Genomic DNA, 21,073 nt, shown 5'->3' with positions numbered 1-21,073 from the left:
AGTGCAGCCGTTGTACAGTTTCAAACACAGTGCAGGCGGTGTACACAGTAATACAGTGTGTACAGTTTCTACTACACTTCTAGTGGTGTACACAGTACACAATACAGTGCAGCTGTAGTACAGTTGCTAATACAGTGCAGGTGGTGTACACAGTATATAGTACAGTGTGTACAGTTACTACTACACTTATGGTGGTGTACACAATACAGTGCAGCTGTAGTACAGTTTCTAATAAAGTAAAGGCGGCGTACACATATCTAATACAGTGTGTACATTTTTTACACTTCTGGTGGTATACACAGTACACAATACAGTGCAGCCGTAGTACAGTTGCTAATACAGTGCAGGCGGTGTACACAGTATCTAATACAGTGTGTACAATTTCTACTACATGTCTGGTGGTGTACACAGTACACAATACAGTGCAACCATAGTACAGTTTCTACTACTTTTCTGATGGTGTACACAGTATCTAATACAGTGTAGTGTTGTGTTGCAAAACAAAAAATACATCATGTCTGGAAGGCCACCAAGGAGAGGCAGACGCTCACAGGCCACTAAAAGAGGGCAAGCAGCCTATGTGTCTACAGTCAACAGTGCTGGTCGTGGACATGATGCATCCTCTGCAGGTGGCCGTGGGGCACGCTTGTCCTTTTTTCTGCTGCTGGCCGTGTTATTGAGCCAGAACATGTAGAAGAGTTGGTGGAGTGGATAACAAAGCCGTCCTCATCCTCTGTCACCCATTCTCAGAGTAGTTTGCCTTCCAAAGCAGCTGCCAAAGCGGCCTATTCCACTGCCTCCTTGTCCGCAGTCACTCCTTCCGTAGCCCCACCATCATGCACGGAGGAGTCCCCAGAATTATTCGACCCCAGTGTCGGGTACATGCTGCTGGAGGATGCGCATCGATTTGAAGGCTCCAATGTTGGTTCCCAGGTTGAGGAAGGGAGTAACGTGAGCCTAGATAGAGTACTCTAGTACAGTTTCTAATAAAGTGCAGGCTGTGTACACATATCTAATACAGTGTGTACAGTTTCTACTGCACTTCTGGTGGTGTACACAGTACACAATACAGTGCAGCCGTAGTACAGTTGCTAATACAGTGCAGGTGGTGTACACAGTATCTAATATAGTGTGTACAGTTTCTACTACACTTCTGGTGGTGTACACAGTATCTAATACAGTGTGTACAGTTTCTACTACACTTCTGGTGGTGTACACAGTACACAATACAGTGCATCTGCAGTACAGTTTCTAATAAAGTGCAGGTGGTGTACACAGTATTTAATACAGTGTGTACAGTTTCTACTACACTTCTAGTGGTGTACACAGTATACAATACAGTGCAGCTGTTGTACAGTTGCTAATACAGTGTAGGCGGTGTACACAGTATCTAATACAGTGTGTACACTTTCTGATAAACTTCAGGCGGTGTACACAGTATCTAATACAGTGTAGTGTGGTGTTGCAAAACAAAAAATACATCATGTCTGGAAAGGCCACCAAGGAGAGGCAGATGCTCACAGGTCACTAAAAGAGGGCAAGCAGCCTCTGTGTCTACAGTCAACGGTGCATCCTCTGCAGGTGGCCGTGGGCCATGCTTGTCCTTTTTTTCTGCTTCTGGCCGTGTTATTGAGCCAGAACATGCAGAAGAGTTGGTGGAGTGGATAACAAAGCCCTCCTCATCCTCTGTCACCCATTCTCAGAGTAGTTTGCCTTCCAACGCAGCTGCCAAAGCGGCCTATTCCACTGCCTCCTTGTCCACAGTCACTCCTTCCGTAGCCCCACCATCATGCATGGAGGAGTCCCCAGAATTATTCTACCCCAGTGTCAGGTACATGCTGCTGGAGGATGCACATCAATTTGAAGGCTCCAATGTTGGTTCCCAGGTTGAGTAAGGGAGTAACGTGAGCCTAGAGAAAGGGGGTGCCCAAGAAGGACAAGAAACTGGCAGTCATGTTCCCCCAGCTGCAGCATACTGCCAAGTTTACTGCAGTGATGAGGAGGGAGGGGATGATGAGGTCACTGACTGTACTTGGGTGCCTGAGAGAAGAGAGGAGGAGGAGGAGGCACAACTCCAAGGCAGGATGTCCTCTAGGGGGCAGCTTAAGGGCAGCCACCCTATTGCATCACACCGCAAAGCTCCACAGGTGCAGGGCGCTACTGACTACCTGCTGACTTTTTAAAGTTCCTTGGTGTGGGCCTTTTTCGACACGTGTGCAGCAGATTGCACTGTTGCTGTTTGCAACCTATATCTGAAGCGGGTTAAGCGTGACCAGAACAGCAGCTACTTGGGCACCACATGCTTGACCAGACATATGACAACCTGCCATGCAGTCTGTTGGCAGCAGAACTTGAAAGACCCACATCAGAGAAAAAGTCGGACTTCTCTTTGCACCTCATCTGGGATCTCCAACCCTGCTATACCTTCAGTTCTCTCAAAAACATGCACTGAGAGGAATGAAGGTATAGCAATAGGTGTCCCAAGTACTTGCAGCAAATCTGCTAGCAGTACACCACCATCTGATTTTAGCAGGCAAATTTCCCTACCCCAGTTACTGAACCGTAAAAAGAAATTCAGTCCCAGCCATCCAAATGCTCAGCGACTAAATGCTAGCTTGGCCAAATTGCTAGCACTGCAACTGCTGCCTTTTCCACTGGTAGACTCTGCCCCCTTTCCGTGAATTTGTGGAATGTGCTGTACCTCATTGACAGGTTCCAAAACACCATTTATTTTCATGGAAGGCCATTCCAGCTCTCTACCGACATGTGGTAGGCAATGTTTTGGTCTCGTTGGACAGGGCGGTCAGCAGTAAGATTCATATTACCACTGACTTATGGTCCAGCAGGCATGGGCAGGGACATTACCTTTTCTTCATGGTTTACTGGGTAACTTTGCTGGCAGCTGGGAAGGATGCAGGACAGGATTCAGTGTTGTTAGAGCTTGTTCCGCCACCACGCCTCCAAAATGCTAGCGGTGATTCTGCCACAGCTCTCTCCTCAACTCCCTCCTCCTCTTCTTTTTTTTTTTTTTTTTTTTAAATTTTTAATTTATTTCAGGAAACAGGCCCACAAGGACCAAGACAACAAGATTAGTAATATAACAATGCGTCATAAACATTTACATAAACATTACATTGGAATATTGGTGTGTATATTGTGGGGAAAGTATAGAATGCAACGAAAATTGAAGCTGATACATATCAGAGGCTCAAAATATGAAGTGGCTCCCAAAATGCAATATATCCCAGATGCTATCCCCATCACTTGATATGGATCTCTGTTGTAATGTGATTATCTAATGAGGATAGGTGTATCAGGTCTGTGGAGTGTTTTTCCATGTGTCCTGTCTCCTTCCTTTTTCACATTTTCTTACAGAACAGAATTTGACTATAAAAGAAAAGGCAGTCCGGTTCTAAAGGCACAAACCAGGGAATGGGGGATGGAGATTGGAGGGAAGGTTAGTAGAAGAAGAAGAAAGGGGGGGGGGGGGTAACAGGTATTCGCGAACTAGGAGCTTAGTTTATCTATCTGAGGCTGTGTACTGGTTGTTTGGTTAGCAATTTAGTATGAGGGACTTCTATGGTTTATTCTGGCACCACTCAGGTACACGGGTCTCCTCTTCTGAGGGTTTGTCCTTCCTCCGAGTATTGAAAGATATTCCATAACTGCCATGTCTTGGAGTATGTTTCTCTCCTGTTTTGGCTCGTGAGGATTAGGTCTTCCAGTTTGTCCATTTCGGCTATTTTTTTTGAGCCAAAAAGCAATGGAGAGGTGGTTGAGGAGATTTCCAGTGAAGAGGAATACAGGCTTTGGCTGCGTCAAGTAGATGGCGTACAACTGATTTTTTTTATATGCGTGAAGGGGTGTCATTAAAGTGTAGGAGAAAATATGCCGGGTCGTCAGGAACAATGCGTTCTGTGAATTTTTGTACTATCCGGCAAACTTCCCCCCAAAAGCTCCGTATCTGGGGACAGGACCAAAAGATATGTAGTAATGTGCCTATATCCTGTTGGCATTTCCAACATAAATCTGATGTCCCAGGAAAGAATTTGTGTAATAGTGCAGGGGTTCTGTACCTGGAACCTGGTACATATGGAAGATTTGTGTATAAATTGGAGGATGTGTAGTCGTTTGTGTGCGTTAAAGTGACAATGCAGGTCTCTTTCCCATTTGATGAAGCTGGGGTGTTGGTAATCCTCTGGTGGAGTGATTAGCATGCTATATGTCAGGGATAGCGTGTGTAGCATCACTCCAGTTTCTGTACATAGTTCCTAAAAAGTAGTGAGAGATTGATAGCTGGCATTCGGAGGGGTCATGCTGTTGAGGAAATGTGAAAGTTGTCGTGCTCTCAGAAAGTCCAGGCGGTATAGGCCATTTGGATCCGAGAGTTCAGTAAGTGTTACCCATCTTCCCAGAGTACTAAAGTGGGAGGCTTGGTGTTTCCCTGAGTCTTTCAGCATGTGGAACGTAGGATCTTTTAATTCGGGTTCAAATTGGGGATTACCTATGATGGGTCTCAGTGGTGAGTTCTTGGTGGAAAGAGATGCTTGCATTAGTAGACGTGCGCACACTTTAATAGTGTTGCCAATCAAGGGTTGGCATCGGAGGTGTGAAGGAAGTGTTGAAAATCACCATGGGACTCTATGAAGAGGTATCTCAGTTTGTGCTTGTTCTAGTTGTGGCCATAGTTTGGTCTCCTTATGTCGGCACCAATCAATAAGTCTACTTAAGTGTACTACATGATAATATGTTTTGATCTCCGGCATGGCCAACCCTCCATGTTGCTTTGGAAGGGACAGTGTTTTCCTAGGAAGTCGGGGTCTTTTCCCTGCCCACAGGAAAGTTAAGAATGTGGAATGTATTTGTTTGAAATAAGTTGCGGGTATATGTATTGGTAGGGCCTGTAGGAGGTACAAAAATTTGGGTAGGATCATCATTTTCAATATATTACAGTGGCCAAACCAAAAATGTAGGCCGCTGTAACAACTGTGGAGTAATTTTTGGACAGTTTTCAATAGGGGTGGAAAGTTAAGCTTGAATAGTTGGGGGAGTTTCGGGGGGATGTAGGTACCTAGGTACTTCAGTGCTGTGTCGGTCCATTTCAGGTTGAAGCTATTTTTAAGATTTGTGAGTTGTGGTTGTGGTATTCCTATTCCCATTGCTTCTGATTTGTTAAAATGTATTTTCAGATTGGAGAGTTGTCCGTAGATCTCAAACTCTTTCATTAAGTTAGGGAAAGAGATGGTTGGATTCGTAATGGAAAACATCAAGTCATCCGCATACGCGGACACTTTATGTTGTGAACCATGCACCGCAACTCCTGTGATATCTGGGTTTAATCTCACATGGCATAGGAAGGGCTCCAATGACAAAGCAAAAAGTAAGGGCGAGAGTGGGCATCCCTGTCTGGTTCCGTTAAATATTGGAAATGGGTCTGAGACAACACCATTAGCCCTGACTCTGGCTGACGGGTTTGAGTATGCTGCTGAAATCCAGTTAAACAGTTTTTCTCCTACTCCTACGTGTTTCAAACAGGAATCGCCACTGTACGCGATCAAACGCTTTTTCAGCGTCAGTGCTGAGAAATATACAAGGCGTTTTATCGCTATTTGCTATGTGAAGTAAGTTCAGGACCTTAATGGTGTTGTCCCTAGCCTCCCTTGTCGGAACAAAACCAACCTGATCCAGGTGTATTAGATATGGTAGGTGTTGTTGTAGTCTTGAGGCTATAATTTTGGTAAAAAATTTTAGATCAGTATTCAGAAGGGAAATCGGGTGGTAGCTGCCGCATTGTGTTGGGTCTTTACCCTCTTTCGGTATCACCGAGATCTGCGCCTGCAGCGTGGATGGGTGTAGTTTTGAACCTGTACCAAGATCATTGAATAGTGTGATTAGATGTTGGCCTAATGAGGGTAGGAAGGTCTTTTAGTATGTTATGGTCAAACCGTCTGGACCCGGTGCTTTCCCCTGTTTAGCAGTACAAAGGGCCAGCTGAAGTTCGGATAGTGTGATGGGTTCCTCAAGCAATTCTTTTGTTTTGACAGGTAGGGTCGGCATTAATGATGAGGCTATGTATTCTGAAGTATTGTCTGTTGTGGGTTGCGCTGTATGCAGGTTATATAAAGAGTTGTAGTAAGACCTAAACTCTTCGGTTATTCGTTTGGGTAGGGAAGCCTTCTGCCCGGAGGGGGCTACGATCTGCGGTATATATGATGCTAATTTTTTCTGTTGTAGGGACCGAGCCAGCATCCTCCCACACTTGTTGCCGGACTCATATGTTTTTTTTCGACAGATTTGAAGTGCCGCTTTGGCTTTGAAGTGTAATAAATCCGTGACCTGTTTGCGTGTAATGTCAAGCTCAGTTCCTAGTTCTCTCGTCGGGGTCATTTTATGCTTTGTCTCTAATGTTTGTAGCTTCTGGAGAAGTGAGCCTAATAGTTCCGTTCTTTGTCATTTTAATCTGGAGCCGTGCTTAATAAGCACACCACGGATCACAGCCTTATGTGCTTCCCACACCAGACCTACGTCACTGTCAGGGGTACTGTTGGAGTCAAAGTATTGACCAATCTCCTTCATCACATCTGCAAAGACCACCGAGTCTTGCAGTAGGCTCTCATTTAATCTTCATGGCGGCCGTTGTATTGTGTGTGTTCCTGCAATGGCATAACGCATTGTGATCGGGACGTGGTCTGACCATGTGATAGACTCTATCGTAGTATTTATAATTGCCTGTAAGTTTCTATGGGGGACCAAAAAATAGTCGATACGGGAGTACGTCTGATGGGGCCGAGAGAAGAACGTATAGTCCCTTTCTCCAGGGTGAAAAAGACGCCAAACATCTATCAGTTGTGCCGAGTGTAATGCCGTATTTATGCGTTTCCGTGAGTCTCGTGAAAAAGATGATGTGCCAGAGGATGTGTCTTCAGTCGGCGTTAAGGGAGTGTTCAAGTCTCCTCCTATAATTAATTGTCCTTCAGCATAATGTATGAGTTGTTCTAGACGTCTTTTTATAAATATGTCTTTATGATCGTTTGGGGCATACAGGTTTGTGAGGGTCACCTTTATGTCTCCTATCTGGCCTTTCAGGAATAAATATCGTCCATCTGAGTCTGTTTTAGTGTCTAACCATGTCCATGGTATTTTAGCTGAGATTAGGATCGAGACCCCTCTGGATTTAGCTTGGTTGTTGGTGGAATGGTATACAGTGGGGTAGTATTTGTTTTTAAGTATTTGTATGGTGTTTTCCCTAAAGTGCGTTTCGTGTAATAGGATGATATCTGCTTTCAAACGTCTCATGTCATGAAGCAGCATCCGCCTCTTTTCTGGTGTGTTCAGTCCTTTTGCGTTTAAAGAGATTATGTTTAGAGCGTCCATGTTCGCGAGTAGGAGAGAGGGTTAAGGGTGAGGGCGGTGGGTTAATAGTAGTCAAGTAGAAGGGTATAAGGTGGTAAGATAATAAGTTGAGAATCCTCAATAGTAGTTTAAGGATGGTCAATCCCTAGGAAGATGGAGAAGGAGAAGTATCAGAAAGTTAGGAGGCTGGCACAAGAGTGTGCAGCATAAAAGGATACTAAGAGAGCAAGAAGAAAACCTGCTAGAGCGCTATCCAGAGAAGATCCGGGTATGCAGCGCCATCCTAAGTGGGTTAGTGGATAGGCACAGCCGAGAGATGGGCTCCCAAGACTCCCCGTCCACCCCCGGCAAATGGAAAAATCATGTGATATGAGCTGGCATAGAGACATCAATTAACAGTAAGCGGAATAAACATTAATAACAGTGTGACAGTAACAAGACAAGTATAACTATCTCAAGTGGCGGTCCCCGTCTAATACACTAGGAGGGTCTTAAATCTTTCCCATATCCCCCTACAGTGAGGCCTTGAGACCGAGTGGTGTCCTGCGGTTTCGTACAGTGTATAATCAGTCCGTAGTCCATGTACAGGACACCTCGGGATAGTCAAAAGACAAATGCAGTAAATCAAGTAACTCTGGGTCCCTGTAAAGTGGGATACTCTCCCCCCTTCCCCATCAGCCCCCGTCCCGCATTCCAGAATTTAATCATCGGGTAGGGGAATCTCCCTTCCCCTCCTCTGGACTGCTCAAATCCCTCGTGACACTTACGTAGCGCCGTTGAATGGGAGTTTCTGTAGTTTCACTCAGGGGCTCCTCCTGCCCAAATGCTGCTGTCCTCCCAAAGTCAAGGCAGTGCAATAGCCAGGAGTGTTATAATAAGCAGAATTCCCCCATCTCCGTTAGTATCAGTGATCCGGGTAGTTTCCCAATTAGGCATTTAGAGCTGTGACGGGGTGATGTGTATCACAGGGCAGATGACTGTATCCCGAATCCATGCTCCTTCAGAGAGCAAGTCCCCTCCATTCATAGGGACATCGGGAGGGAGGGAGGCGGTAGGACCACAGTCTCAAAGCAGTGTGCCGCTATGTTCCTGGTTAGGGACATTAAGTGGGAGCAGTGGGACCTTCCCGGGGAAGGGCAGCAGGAATAAATGTTCTCAGAGACCATGGGGGGAGGGTGTGGGGATAGATGGGGACCCACCACCCAAGATCTACTCAGGTGGGGCACCTCCCGAAGCGGACCGATGCCTTCTCCTTCCTCGTTGACGTGGCGGCAATGGACCGCGGGCGGCTGAAAGGCCCGATCTGCCCGCCAGACGTGGGAGAATATGCAACCAGTCCGGGATTTATATCGGTTCCGCTTCCAGGTAGCGGAAGAGTGCCGGGAGGCCCGTAGCGGTCTGTAGAGTAAATGCAGATGCATCTTTGCGGAATGTCACTGAGAGTGGGTAGCCCCAGCGGTAGGTGAAGCCCTTCTGCTTCGCCAGTTCAAGGAGGGGTCTCAGCATGGCACGGCGTCTCAGGGTGGCTCTTGAAAGATTCTAACTTGCAATCCGTTAGTTTCAACGTCACCATGTTCCCAGGCGCAACGTAGTATGGTCTCTTTCTGTAGATAGCGGTGCAATCTGCACACTACATTGCGGGGGTTGCTCGGATCTGTCGGTCTCGGTCCCAGTGTTCTGTGTACCCTATCTAGCTCTATATAAGCGTCCATGTCATCCAGGGCAATGTGGAAGATCTCTTTGACTGTGTCCGCTAGATTCTCAGGGCTTGTAGTCTCCAGGATTCCCCGGAGCCGCAGGTTGTTCCGGCGGCTCCGGTCCTCGATGTCTTCGAGGTGCAGTTGTAAGGTTATGGTATTGTCTCTGTGTAGGTCATGGGAACGTTCCAATGCCAACACTCTGTCCTCCAACGAAGACACCGTTGCCTCCCCCATAGTGACTCTGTCTGACAAGCTGGATACCTCTCCCCGCACCTCCTGTATATCCCGACGATGAGTCTCCTCCAAACGAAGGATCATCACCTCAATGTCAGTTTTAGTGGGGAGGGCTTGCAGTAATGCACGTATGTCTTGATCCAGCGGGATCGGTCCGGGGGGATGTGTGGAAGCCATTCCGCTCGATAGTGTGAATTCCAGTGTCCCTGATGATAATCTGGGCGATTCAGAGGGATTCGTAGGAAAGCTAGAATTACCTCTTACAGGGGCCTTCTGTATAAACTCACGTGGAGAGCCTCGTGGTGCCGCAACTCTGGCTCCGGGAGAAAGCTCCTGTGAATGCCTGAAATATCGGTGTATTTCTCCGGGGCTCTTGACAAAGGGGGTCCCTTTGGTTGCTTCTCTCGTTCTGTACTTTTTGGCTGATTTCATACCGATATTGATGATGTAAATGCCAAGGATAAGAGGACGAGACCGGGAGCCCCCAGAAGAAACAGCTTCACTCAGCCATGTCCAGGCCACGCCCCCTCCTCTTCTTCTTCCTCTATGGCCTCTTCTGTAGATTTGTCCTCCGTAAGCGTTCAAGGAGCTATGCTAGCAGTCAGGCTAAAAGATGCCATGTGGTGCTTGAGTTGGTCTGCCTAGGGTACAGGAGACACACTGGGGCAGAGATTCTGTCAGATCTGCAGAGGCAGGCTCAGAGGTCGTTGACGCCATGCCAGCTTCAGACAGGAATGGTTGTATGTGACAATGGCACCAACCTTCTCTCCGCCCTCCAAAATGGAACACTTGACCCATGTTCCATGTTTGGCACACGTCCTGAATTTGGTGGTGCAGTGATTCTTGAGCAGGTACCCAGGCTTACAGGATCTCCTGAGGCAGGCCAGAAAAGTCTGGGGTCATTTCCGCCGGTCATACAATGCTAGTGCTCGGCTGGCTGACATTCAAAGGGAATGCAACCTGCCCACCAACCGCCTCATTTGTGACATGCTCACCAGGTGGAGCTCAACATTAGCAATGCTGCAGTGGCTGCACACACAGCAGAGGGCCATCAATGAGTACCTGTGCGAGTATGGCACCAGGACAGGGTCAGGGGAGCTTGGCTTCTTTTCTTCATGCCAATGGCTACTGATCAAGGATGCATGCACTGTCCTGTCACCATTTGAGGAGGCCACAAGGATGGTGAGCAGCGACAATGCATGCATAAGTGACACTGTCCCTCTAGTCTTCCTGTTGGAGCACACGCTTTGTGGAATCATGGACAGGGCACTTGAGGCAGAACAGCGGGAGGAAGAGGAGGACTTCCTTACCTCTCAAAGCCCCCTTTATCCAGATAGCAGTCCTGCGGGCCTGCTAAACACACAGGAAGAAGAGGAGGAGGAGGAGGATTGTGTCAGCATGGATGTAGAGGATAACACTCAGAAGTCTTCAAGGGATGGTTTTCAGTCCCCAGAAACCCAAAGAGTTGTACGTGGCTGGGATGAGGTAGTTACGGGTCATGTGATCCTTAGTGACCCAGAGGACTCAGAATCTAATGCCTCTGCAAATTTACGCTGGCCTCCTTGGTTCTGCAAAGCCTGGGAAAGGACCCTAAGATTTGTGGTATCAAGGAAAAGGATCATTGCTGGCTGGCAGCCCTTCTTGATCCACATTACAAGGGTAAGGTTGTAGAACTCGTCCTGCCTTCGCAGAGGGAGCAGAGGATGAAACATCTTCAGGAGGCCTTGAAGAAAGGTTTGTGCAATGCATTTCCAGACCCTGGGAGGTTACAATTTCCTGGTGTTGGACAACGTGTTGCTGAGGCTTCGTTCAGTCAGAGGAAGAGCGGTGGAGAGGTGGCCGGCTGACCGATGCCTTTAAACAATTTTTCAGTCCTCAGCGGCAAGGTCTGATTGGTTCAAGCAACCATTGCCAGTGTCTGCATTACATGGTGCAGGAATATCTAGAAACAAGAGCAGACTTGGAGACCTTTCCAATAGAGCATCCACTGGGTTACTGGGTCTTGAGGATGGCCCACTGGCCAGAACTAGCTCAATATGCAATTGAGCTACTGGACTGTCCTGCATCCAGCGTGCTTTCTTAACGCACATTCAGTGCTGCTGGAGGGTTTGTAATGGATCAAAGAATGCGCCTGTCCACAGACTCCGTTGATAGGCTCACATTCATAAAAATGAATCAGTCTTGGATCAGCAGCTATCAAGCACCTGATGCTGATGTAACTGATTGAATTTGCTATGGATGTGGGATTCCTTGAAGACTGCCTATGCTGACTATCCTTTTTCTTCCTCAATCTTGATGATGCTAGCTTTCAACAATATTTTTGGTTTAGGGCACCACCACCACCCAAGGCCCAATTTTTCTGCCCCTGTTTAACAGGGGCATGTAATTACAATTTTTGATCTAATATTTCACAGCAGGGCCCGTTACTGCGCCCACCAAGAGTAACTGTGAGGGCTTACAGTGTTCTGGTACCACCACCACCAAAGGCCCAATTTTTCTGCCCCTGTTTAACAGGGGCATGTAATTACAATTTTTGAGCTATATTTCACAGCAGGGACCGTTACTGCACCTACCAAGAGTAACTGTGAGGGCATTACAGTGTTCTGGTACCATCACCACCACCACCACCACTAGGGATGAGCTTCGAGTTTGAGTCGAACTCATGTTTGACTCGAACTCGAGTCGAACATGGTGAGTCAAACTCATGTTTGACTCAAACATCGGCTGTTCGCAAGTTCGCCGAACAGCGAACAATTTGGGGTGTTCGCGGCAAATTCGAATGCCGCGGAATACCCTTTAAAAGTCTATGGGAGAAATCAAAAGTGCTATTTTTAAAGGCTTATATTCATGGTATTGTCATAAAAAGTGTTTGGGGACCTGGGTCCTGCCCCAGGGGACATGGATCAATGCAAAAAAAAAGTCTTAAAAACGGCCGTTTTTTCAGGAGCAGTGATTTTAATAATGCTTAAAGTGAAACAATTAAAGTGTAATATCCCTTTAAATTTCGTACCTGGGGGGTGTCTATAGTATGCCTGTAAAGGGGCGCATGTTTCCCGTGTTTAGAACCCCGCGCCAAAATGGAAAAAAAAAAAACGGCATGGGGTCCCCCCAAAAATCCATACCAGACCCTTATCCGAGCATGCAACCTGATAGGCCGCAGGAAAAGAGGGGGGACGAGAGAGAGCCCCCCCTGAACCTTACCAGGCCACATGCCCTCAACATTGGGAGAGTGCTTTGGGGTAGCCCCCAAAACTCCTTGTCCCCATGTTGATGAGGACAAGGGCCTCATCCCCACAACCCTGGCCGGTGGTTGTGGGGGTCTGCGGGCGGGGGGCTTATCGGAATCTGGAAGCCCCCTTTAACAAGGGGACCCACAGATCCCGGCCCTCCCCCCCTGTGTAAAATGGTAAGGGCATTTCACTAAAAAACTGTCAAAAATGTTAAAAATGACAAGAGACAGTTTTTGACAATTCCTTTATTTAAATGCTTCTTCTTTCTTCTATCCTCTATCTTCCTTCGGTTTCTTCCTCCATCTTCTTCTTCTTCTGGTTCTTCTGGTTCTGCTGGTTCTTCTGGCTCTTCTGGTTCTTCCTCCGGTGTTCTCGTCCAGCATCTCCTCCGCGGGGTCAGCGTCTTCTTCCCTTCTTCTCCTCGGGCTGCTCCGCATCCATGATGGCATGGAGGGAGGCTCCCGCTGTGTGACGCTTCTCCTCTTCTGACGGTTCTTAAATAACGGGGGGCGGGGCCACCAGGTGACCCCGCCCCCTCTGACACACGGTGACTTGACGGGACTTGCCACAGGGATTTAAGAACCGTCAGAAGAGGACAAGCGTCACACAGCGGGAGCCTCCCTCCATGCCATCATGGATGCGGAGCGGCCCGAAAAGAAGATGAAGAAGAGAAGAAGATAAAGAGAAGAGCAGGAGCCTCCCTCCATGCCATCATGGATGCGGAGCGGCCCGAGGAGAAGAAGGGAAGAAGACGCCAACACCGCCGGAGGAGATGCTGGATGAGAACACCGGAGGAAGAACCAGAAGAACCAGAAGAAGAAGAAGATGGAGGAAGAAACCGAAGGAAGATAGAAGATAGAAGAAAGAAGAAAGAAGAAGCATTTAAATAAAGGAATTGTCAAAAATGGTCTCTTGTCATTTTTAACATTTTTGACAGTTTTTTAGTGAAATGGTAGGGGTACTTTTGTACCCTCTTACCATTTTACACAGGGGGGAGGGCCGGGATCTGGGGGTCCCCTTGTTAAAGGGGGCTTCCAGATTCCGATAAGCCCCCCGCCCGCAGACTCCCACAACCACCGGCCAGGGTTGTGGGGATGAGGCCCTTGTCCTCATCAACATGGGGACAAGGTGTTTTGGGGGGCTACCCCAAAGCACCCTCCCAATGTTGAGGGCATGTGGCCTGGTATGGTTCAGGAGGGGGGCCTCTCTCTCGTCCCCCCTCTTTTCCTGCGGCCTGCCAGGTTGCATGCTCGGATAAGGGTCTGGTATGGATTTTTGGGGGGACCCCACGACCTTTTTTTTATTTTGGCGCGGGGTTCCCCTTAAAATCCATACCAGACCTGAAGGGTCTGGTATAGATTTTGAGGGGGACCCCATGCCATTTTTTTTTTTAATTTTGGCCAGGGTTCCCCTTAATATCCATACCAGACCTGAAGGGCCTGGTATGGAATTTAGGGGGACCCCCACGTCATTTTTTTTTTTTTTATTTTGGCCGGGGTTCCCCTTAATATCCATACCAGACCTGAAGGGCCTGGTATGGCATTTAGGGGAACCCCCCACGTTATTTTTTTTTTTAAATTTTGGTTCGGGGTTCCCCTGTGGGGAATTCCCATGCCGTTTTTATCAATGAACTTCTATGTGTATTGTCGGACCGGCAATGCATTAATAGCCGCGAGTAGTTTTAAATGACTTTTTTTCCTTTGAAATGTCATTTTGCTGTCAGACTGTTCTAAACACGGGAAACATGCACCCCTTTACTGGCATACTATAGACACCCCCCAGGTACGAAATTTAAAGGCATGTTACACTTTTATTGTTTCACTTTAAGCGCTATTAAAATCACTTCTCCCGAAAAAACGGCCGTTTTTAAAACATATTTTTGCATTGATCCATGTCCCCTGGGGCAAGACCCAGGTCCCCAAACACTTTTTATGACAATAACTTGCATATAAGCCTTTAAAATGAGCACTTTTGATTATTCATGTTCGTGTCCCATAGACTTTAACGGTGTTCGCGTGTTCGAACAAATTTTTTGCCTGTTCGCATGTTCTGGTGCGAACCGAACAGGGGGGTGTTCGGCTCATCCCTAACCACCACCAAAGGCCCAATTTTTCTGCCCCTGTTTAACAGGGACATGTAATTACAATTTTTGATATAATATTTCACGGCAAAGCCCATTTCTGTGCCCAACAAGCGTATCTGTGAGGGGTTACAGTGTTGTGGCACCACCACCACCGCCCAAAGCCCAATTTTTCTGCCCTGTTTAACGGGCATGTAATTACAATTCTTGATAAAATATTTCAATGCAGGGCCCATTTATGCGCCCAACAAAAGTATCTGTGAGGGGTTACAGTGTTGTGGCACCACCACCACCCAAAGCCCAATTTTTCTGCCCCTGTTAAACAGGGGCATGTAATTACAAATCTTGATATATTTCACAGCAGGGCTCGTTTCTGCGCCCACTAAGAGTAACTGAGGGCTTACAGTGTTCTGGTACCACCAACATTCTGCAGAGTATATAGGACAGGCCGTATATCATGTATACTGCTGTTCAGAGTATTTAGTACCTGGGGGGCTGGGGTACCCCCATTTAAAAAAAAAAAAAAATTGGGTGTAGGGTTCCCCTTAATATCCATACCAGAACCAAAGGGCGTGGTATGGATTTTGGGGGCGACATCCATGCCATTTTTTTTGTATTTTAGATATTTGTATCTATATTGCAGGCATCCGACAATACATTACAGCCGCGAGCAGTTTTAAATGACATTTTTTCCTTTAGAAAAGTCATTTTGCTGTGGCACTGTTATAAACATTGGAAAGATGTGCTACTTTACAGGCACACTAAGGACACCCCCAAGCACGATATTTAAAGGAATAATAGGATTTTTGACTAAAGCCGCGTACACACGAGCGGAATGTCCAACAGAAAAAGTCAGATGGAAGCTTTTCATCGTCTATTCCCATTGTGTGTATGCCTCATCTGACTTTTTTTTTCGAAAATTCTGACGGACCTAGAAATGGAACATGTTCTAAATATTTCCGACAGAACCAGTTCCTGTCAGGAAAACCGCTCGTCTGTATGCTGTTCCGACGGACCATAAGCGACGCATGCTCTGAAGCAAGTACGAGACGGAAGCTATTGGCTACTGGCTATTGAACTTTCTTTTTCTAGTCCCGTTGTACGTCACCTTGTTCTGGATGGGCGGATTTTGGTTTGACCGTGTGTAGGCAAGACCGCCTGAATGGAATTCCGTCGGAGTTCCGTCGGAGAAACCTTCGGAGTTTATTCCGACTGCAAAACCAGTCATGTGTACAGGGCATTACCGTAAAATCCATTTCTCTGAGTTCATTGACAGACACAGCCTTCTTTATTCAGAACCATAGGTTTATATCGCCCCCTACAGGAGTAGGACACTAGGCAGAAAAAAGACTTAGCTACACCCATGGGCAGTCCTAGGTGATATACACCCCCCTCTCTGCTATAGGCCTTTAGTTATGTAACAAGCAGTATCAGAAGTATTAAAACTCCATAGAGGGGCGGGTGCTGTCTGTCAATTAACTCAGAGAACAGATTTTACGGTAAGTCAAAAATCCTATTTTCTCATTCGTTCATTGACAGACCCAGCCTTCTTTATTCAGAACCATAGGGATGTCCCAAAGCAGTGCCAAACATAAGGGGTGGGGCAACCAACAAAAAACCAGGCCAACCAGACAACCTGGAACTCAGCGAGAATAACCTGGAGCCCACCTGACCAGCAAAAAAGAAACCTCTTAACGAGGGACAAAAACTTCTAGACCACAGCCTGCAGAACCTTGTGGCCAAAAGAAGCATCCGCAGATGCCAGCTTATCCACCTTGTTATATTTTGTGAAAGTGTGCAGCGACGACCAGGTGGCCACCTTGAAAACTTGTGTCATTGACGCCTGATGACGGAAGGCCCAACGGCTGTGAAATGAATGGGGAGTGACATCACCCATAGACTTAATATGGTGCTTCCATTGTCAGATGTGTCCTTTGCACCCGCCCACACAGAGAAGCCATTGCTGACAGCTCTGCGTGGGACCGGATCGGAGCAGCTTAAAAAAAAGGTACGTATACTGATTTCTTCTTTACTGGGCTAGATAGGTTAGTGTTAGAGCGTGCATGTCTATAGATGCAGGGATTTTATTTTTAGAGTGGACTTCTACTGTAAAGTGATGCTAAACACACACTGTTTAATTTACATTGTCCCTTCTATTTCTGTATGTGGATGAGTGTGTCTATGGGAGTGTTTGACCATTCTTCCAGAAGCGCATTTGTGAGGTCAAGCACTGATGTGGATGAGAAGGCCTGGCTTGCAGTCTCCACTCTAATTCACCCCAAAGGTGTTCTATCGGGTTGAGGTCAGGACTCTGTGCAGGCCAGTCAAGTTCCTCCATCCCAAACTTGCTCATCCATGTCTTTACGGACCTTGTTTGTGCACTGTCATGTTGGAACAGGAAGGGGCCATCCCCAAACTATTCCCACAAAGTTGGGAGCATGAAATTGTTCAAAATGCCCTGGTATGCTGAAACCTTAAGAATTCCCTTCACTGGAACTAAGGGGCAAGCCCAACCCCTGAAAAACAACCCCACACCATAATCCCCCCTCCACCAAATGATTTGGACCAGTGCACAAAGCATGGTCTATAAAGACATGAATGAGCAAGTTTGGGGTGGAGGAACTTGACTGGCCTGCACAGAGTCTTGACCTCAACCCAATAGAACACCTTTGGGCTGAATTAGAGCAAAGACTGCAAGCCAGGCCTTCTTGTCCACATCCGTGCCTGACCTCACAAATGTGCTTCTGAAAGAATGGTCAAACATTCCCATAGACACAATCTTAAACCTTGTGGACAGCCTTCCCAGAAGAGTTGAAACTGTTATAGCTGCAAAGGGTGGGCCAACTCAATATTGAACCCTCCGGACTAAGACTGGGATGCCATTAAAGTTCATGTGCTTATGAAGGCAGGCGCCCCAATACTTTTGACAATACAGTGTATTATTGAAATCAAAATTGTATTATTTTTTGGCAAAAATGTGGTGTGTGTGGATTTTTGCCAGTCACACACCTCCAGTCTGTATCTTAGAATAACAGAGAGGCCACCATTAATCTACATGTAATATCCCATCCCCATTGTGTTTAGCCAGTTAGTGGGCATGGAGGAGAGGGAGTGGGCTGTCATTTACTACTGTGTATACACCCACACGTGTGACTCTGTAGTCACATGGGCTGTTCAGATGTGATTGGGAGGAAATGTTCAACATAGACACTTACTGAAAACTGAGCATATGCAGAGTTGCCACCACAGCTGCAAAATCCCTAGCTGAATTGGGCACATGGACAGAAGGTGGAGATAGAGAACAGCAGGATCAACCAGGATTTTTACAGAATACAAAAAACTAATCTCATAGTGACTGAGTATGAACAGCATGTAATACATCCGAGATGCTAATTAATAGTCCTGTGAGCCTCCAGGTGGTTGACCAAATCAGGTCTCCAAAGTAGTGTATCTTACAAATGATCAGCTGCTAATGTTACGCATGTCTCATATACCATGCAAGATAATCAAATCAAGTTATAAAATCCTGCGCTATCAAAATGATAAATATAAATATATAATTAATAAAGTGGTATTGTGCTCTCTCCTGACATGTATAAAATATCCAAAATACTAATGTGCAATAAACTTCAATAAATAAATGAATTAATAAGAGTGGGGACTAGGGAAGGGGACAGGACGGAACGCTACACACACACCATCTGTTGGGAGCGATTAGTACGCCACCCCATTACCGGCCCGCCGTCACCCGATCGTTACCGCTGTTTTAGAGTGGCGCACTGTAAGCGCCTTGACATTATGAGTACCCATTGTGGGTTTTTATTGTGATTTTAAATAAAGGTAATACATACTACACCATGAAGTTCTCTTTATATTGATATACCGAGGTATAAACTGGACTGCTGTGAGGAACAGAGGCACAAGTGTAACCTATCCAGGATCCAGTATACAATACTGAACCCATAGAGGTTCTAAGGCGCATTTTGACCAAGCTTAATCGCAAGGTCACACGCCCTAAGGTGAGGGGCTATCACCTGGGGGGGAGCACTTATATGAGCACACAGCACTTTAGTTTGTGTTCACTGAAACACATGGATGGATTTTGGAATGTTTATGGACTGTTAATTTGATCATAGCACTAAGCTACACAGCACCGAATCGCACAGATGCAACACTGAATTACATGGATGTAGCACTGAATCGCATGGATGATATTTCTTTGGAATTTTGTTTCTAATATTGTTTGAACATTGCACTATCACTGAATTACAGAGATACAGCACTGCATTGCATGGATGCAACACTGAATCGCATGGATGATTTTTTTCTTGAAATATTTATTTATTATTTGTTTGAATAGTGCACAAATGTTTTGGAATATTTATATATATTTTTCACAGGCTTATTGAAGCACTCTTAATAATTAATTTATCTATTGAAGTTTATTGCACATTAATGTATAGTATTTTGGACATTTTATACATGTCACGAGAGAGCACAATACCACTTTATTAATTATATATTTATATTCATCACTTTGATAACTTGAGCATGTAATACAACATTTACTAGTAGTTTTCTATTTTGTGGTTTTAATGTGTTACCCGTTGATTATATTTAAGATTTAATATCTCAAAGATATAATTTGGGTTAAATGAGAGTTCTTTGACCAAGAGTGAAAGCTTTAACACAATAACAACATTTATTGGTAAGTAGTTGAAAGTCTATCTAATACACAACCATCTATCTATAGTCTACACCAAGGAAGAAAGATTAGGTTAAAATAAGAGAATTACATGAAGGAATACAGAGTATTTTCCTTAAAACATTAATCTACAAACATATTTTGTTACAAGTAAAGGGTAGACCTTTCCCATAATTACCCTTTCTCACCAAGGTTCCACCCTGATGGCTGCTCTCCCAAAAAGTGAATATCTTTCCTCCCATCTATTCTGTGTATATCAATACAGGCTGATGTCTCATTGGTTGGCATAGCGTGGCTCTGATTGGTTAGCTTTCCTATACTTTGCATAAGTCAGCCCCCTTTAATGCAAATCCTTGTGACTATTCTGAGCAGGAGAGTGACTTGAATTTTCCCTGGAAGTTAAGTATTGGCCTCCCTTCATTGCATATCCCAGTATGGGATCCTTTGAAGCGAGTATGTGTAAAACAATGAGGTTTGTATCCCATTGTTTGTACACAAAAGCCTGGGCACCGACTTGTCTGGTCTTCTCAGAGATATATGTGAAGAAAATATCTTCCGGCCTGCATAGATACAAGCTAAATGATATCGATTCCTAATTACAATATTTTACAGCTATTAATGGAGATTTCACATAAACTCATAAGGCAACAAGTGACACTTCAAAAAAAAAAAAATCCTGTAGTGGGGCCACTGCACTACAAGTGTTAAATGCGCACTAATTCTAGGAGCAGTGGAATGAGCTATAAAACTAACCGTATTCTTTGCTAGGGATGAGCCGAACACCCCCTGATTCGGTTCGCACCAGAACCTGTGAACGGACCGAAAGTTTGCGCAAGCTTCAGAACCCCATTAAAGTCTATGGGACTCGAATGTTCAAAATCAAAAGTGCTAATTTTAAAGGCTAATATGCAAGTTATTGTCCTAAAAAGGGTTTGGGGACCTGGGTCCTACCCCAGGGGACTTGTATCAATACAAAAAAAAGTTTTAAAAACGGCCGTTTTATCGGGAGCAGTGATTTTAATGATGCTTAAGTGAAAAAATAAAAGTGAAATATTCCTTTAAATATCGTACCTGGGGGGTGTCTATAGTATGCCTGTAAAGTGGTACGTGTTTCCCGTGCTTAGAACAGTCCCTGCACAAAATGACATTTTTAAAGGAATAAAAGTCATTTAAAACTGCTTTAATGTAATGTCGGATCCCGACAATATGGATGAAAATCAGTGAGACAAACGGCATGGGTAACCCCCCAGACCATTACCAGGCCCTTTGGGTCTTGTATGGATATTAAGGGGAACCCCGCACCCAAATTAAAAAAAGGAAATCCGTTGTGACCCCAGGCCCTATATACTCTGAACAGCAGTATACAGGCGCTGCAAACAAGACAGGGACTGTAGGTTTGTTGTTAAGTAGAATCTGTTTGTAATTTTGAACTGGTACATTTTTAAAGTTTAGCTCCAGCCAAAAAATCTATTTTTAAGCTTTTTGGAAAACATAGGAAAGGGTTATCACTCCTGTAACATTTGTTTTGCTGTCTGTGCACCTCTTCAGAAGATTTCACCTCACTTTCTGTCCCAATGACAAATGTTTTTAGTGAAACAAGGATTGGTGATAAAGCATCAGTGAAGAGGAGACACGTTTTTTCCTATATTAACTCTTACAGGAGAGAATTTTTCTTCCTAGGGGTAGATTTCATCTCACTTCCTGCTGTCTCCTTCTGTTTGCAAGTAGGAGTCGTTTGTAAGTTGGATGTTTGAAAGTAGGGGCCTGCCCT

The sequence above is a fragment of the Aquarana catesbeiana genome, linkage group LG02, assembly GCF_042186555.1.
Source record: "Aquarana catesbeiana isolate 2022-GZ linkage group LG02, ASM4218655v1, whole genome shotgun sequence".
NCBI classification, from domain to species: Eukaryota; Metazoa; Chordata; class Amphibia; order Anura; family Ranidae; genus Aquarana; species Aquarana catesbeiana.
The sequence above is the reverse complement of the archived record's forward strand: the minus strand, read 5'-3'. Positions refer to the sequence as shown.